Raw genomic sequence first — 3,934 nt, forward strand, 5'->3', positions numbered from 1 at the left:
AAAAAATAAAAATAAAAATAAACTCCGAAAGTGTTTTTTACCTCCACCCAAACATTTGTGATGGTATAAGATGAAACTCATGAAAATGGGTGGATGGAAGGGAGGGCTTATAATTCTACTCTTCCATTTGTATATTTCCTCGCAAAAAGAAACGCCCCCCCCCAGATACTATAGTAATTTACTTTGATTAATTTTTATTGATCGGTAGTTTATCCAATGTCTATTGCAATGCTTGGGGTAGAGAATATTTGGCGAAGGTAAAGAATACGTACACCCAGTGTTTAGGGTTATGTCGTAAACGGGTGGTGTGCGTATCCTTAACCTCTGCCGAATATTCTAAGATTTTCTGTTACGAACTAAAAGGGGGACATTTCAAGTTGCATAACCCATGAGTTTGATGAAAAGGCTTGTCCCTATCCAACATTTCAGCTACCTACATGCAACATTGTGACCAACTTGGAACATACATTCACTTTCACACTAAGATATTTCCTTGTTTTTATATACAGTGTTTGTAATAACTGACTAAATCATGTAATAACTTACGAGATCATTCACGAACCAGAAGAAAATATGCTTTGAGAAGTAGTTAAAAGTTCGTCTGTCTATCATTGTTTTCATCGATTTCAGATCGTATTACTTCATTACATCTCATAATTTCATCTTATAACTAAAAAATTTCTTTTTACATTAACAATTTTTATATGTATGTTTGTATATGGATATATATATATATATATGTGTGTGTGTGTGTATAGATAGATAGATAGTGGAGGTGCAATGGCCCAGTGGTTAGGGCAGCAGACTCGCGGTATCGATTTCCAGACCGGGCGTTGAGTGTTTATTGAGCGAAAACACATAAAGCTCCACGAGGCTCCGGCAGGGGATGGTGGCGAATCCTGCTGTACTCTTTTGCCACAACTTTCTCTCACTCTTTCTTCCTGTTTCTGTTGTACCTGTAATTCAAAGGGCCAGCCTTGTCGCGCTGAATCTCCTCGAGAACTACGTTAAGGGTACACGTGTCTGTGGAGTGCTCAGCCACTTGCATGTTAATTTCACGAGCAGGCTGTTCCGTTGATCGGATCAACTGGAACCCTCGACGTCGTAAACGACGAGTGCCAACAATATATATATATATATATATATATATATGTGTGTGTGTGTGTGTGTATAGATAGATAGAGATATATATTTTGTAAGAAACAAAGGTACTTTTAACCATTCAATGACTTACACATGATCTTAACACAACTTTTTAAAAATATCGACTTTATGTTTAACCTGCTACAATACAAACCAAAAAATATTTTGGATGATATTCTGGATGATATTCCACACCATTATACTATGCAATGATCATGAACAAGTTACTGAATGGATTTCTTTACTTCCTTGATATGAAAAAAAAAAAAAAAAATAGATGTCCATTAACTGTAATCAAAAAAACTTACATTTGTAAAATTTCATCTTAAAAATATGTGCAGTTCTAACAGTTTCAAACTCCTCTTCATCAATGTTACTCACAGATGAAAATAGGAATGAAAAACGAACAGAGTAAAAAGAAAAATATTTTTAAAACTATCTTAAAGAAAAATTTTAAAAAATTTTAAATAGGAAATGAAACTGAAAAGATGACAGGAAACTGAAGTATTAGTATAAATATATTTATATGAACATTGAACAGAGCAGAGGTCTTTGGAAATAATCGTTTGAGAAAACCTAGAAAGTTTTTTTTTCTCGAATTTTCGAAGTTCAAAGGTTCAGAAGTTTCAAGTTTTGAAAGTTTATAAGTTAAAAAGGTCTAGCAGTTTTTGATAGATAGATGAAAATAGGGATGTTGACTCTGTCATTCTCTGGTCTGCCAGCCTGTCTCTACCACCACATTTTTCTAATTTTTTCTTCTATTCTCCTGCAAAGCTATTCATTTTTGTAAAGCTATTCATTCTCTTTAAACTTAATGGTTACCGCAGTTCCATACAACGGTATTCTAGCCATGATCATTATATGGTAACTAGGCCTGCTTGAAATACCAGTCAAATCTTGCTCAAACAACACTGCAGTCTTTTTAATGTATATATGAATTTTAAATTGCTTTAAAGTTGTATATATTATTCTATATTCATCTTTGTCAAATCACTTTCATATGGATATATGAGAATTCAGTGATGAAGATGATGATATTTTGCTTCAATTTTGTCTATGCTGTTCGCAGGCATTCCACTAGTTTTGGAAATCCTCGGAAATCTAACCAATGTTACAAGAGTTAAAAGTAATAATTGTGGTCTGTGACAGTCACTTTTTGACACATACCACTATAGATAATACATCTACCTCTCTCTCATTATCTACATGATCACTTTTCCTCTCCCTCTCTCCATATGACTCATTTGCATTTATTTTATCTGACTTTTTTACTCATGTTCTCTAATGCATTATCTCTCTTGCACATGTTGTTTCATTCTTTCTTTTTCTGAAGAGCTGTGCAAAGGAAATAACTGTAAGACAATATTGTCATATTTTACTATAGAAATTTGAAAATTTAAAATATAAATTTATAAACTTTACTTTGTTTTGCATCAAGATGTATATATATATATATATATATATATTCTTGTGGAAAGATAAATGATGTGGATATTTGTTCAGTAGTTTCTGAATAAAACATGGGCACACACGACACATGATAACATGATCATACATTCATGAGATACTAGATGCTATTCAGTTTCATTGACTTTGGTAGAATACACTGAGATGTACACAGGATATTTTATATTAATTTTACCAAGTACAACAAGGACAAATCTTTTTCTAATTTACTATTGCAACTCACTAACAACTAGGAATTGGTGTTTCTATATGGTTTATAGTTGTGCACTTCTGACAGTATTTATTCAAAATAATTGGGAATGGTATCTGTGGACTTGACTTCAATGAAAATATACATGTTGCCAGGCATTGATCATCCAAGCATGGAAGTCTTTTAAACAAGCAAAAACTGAAAATATCAAAACATAGAATAACTGTAGAATTCAATCTAATCAATGAAGCAATATGACCACAAAGCTGCTAGAATGTTCTAACAACCCCAGGTCTATCAAGATGCCTAACTAAATATTTTTAGGTTTCTGTAAATTTTGTATGGAGACACAATTTTGGGAAATAATATTTTGCCATCGTGTTTCCAAGAGTAAAAAAAACTTTGTAAAGGATTTATTTTGACTGTTAGAAAATAACAACCAACAAAAATGGTAGATAACTTCAAGATTTTTATTTATAAGATTTTAATTTACAAATAAATATTTTGCTACAAATTGAAGTGATAAAATTTTACATTAATTTCTGAATTTCTTCTTTTTACTTGCTATAGAATCATCTCAAAAGTATGTTGCTCTTATATATTTACTGTTTAACAATATGGCTTTATAAAAACAATTTTCCTCAAATTTCAAACCAATAAAGTTTCACAGCTATGTTTTCTAGTCAGATTGTTTCTGTAAGAAACTTTAACGACAAATAACTGTGAACATATTTTTCCAAAGTGTGTATTTGTTGATTACAAAATTAGAATTCAAAGTACCTGAATAGTTCCTTATATATTTCACATTAATAGATGTGTATACAAACAAACATATCAATATAAAATTTTTATTTTGTCCAGCATTTGTTAACTTCAAGCTTATAATTCACAAATAAAAATTTCCCAAATATTTTAGTAAAAGGGTTTCTTTTAAATATGAAATCGCTTTTCTCCTGTGTGTATTTTTTGGTGCGTTTTTAAAATAACTTTGGAGACAAATGATTTCTCACAAATTTCACAACGGAAGGGTTTTTCTCCAGTGTGACTGCGTGTGTGGATAACAAGGATTGAATTATTAATGAAAGATTTTCCACAAATTTCACAGTGAAATCGCTTTTCTCCAGTGTGTATTTT

The sequence above is a fragment of the Octopus bimaculoides genome, chromosome 9 (assembly GCF_001194135.2).
Source record: "Octopus bimaculoides isolate UCB-OBI-ISO-001 chromosome 9, ASM119413v2, whole genome shotgun sequence".
In the NCBI taxonomy this organism is placed as follows: domain Eukaryota; kingdom Metazoa; phylum Mollusca; class Cephalopoda; order Octopoda; family Octopodidae; genus Octopus; species Octopus bimaculoides.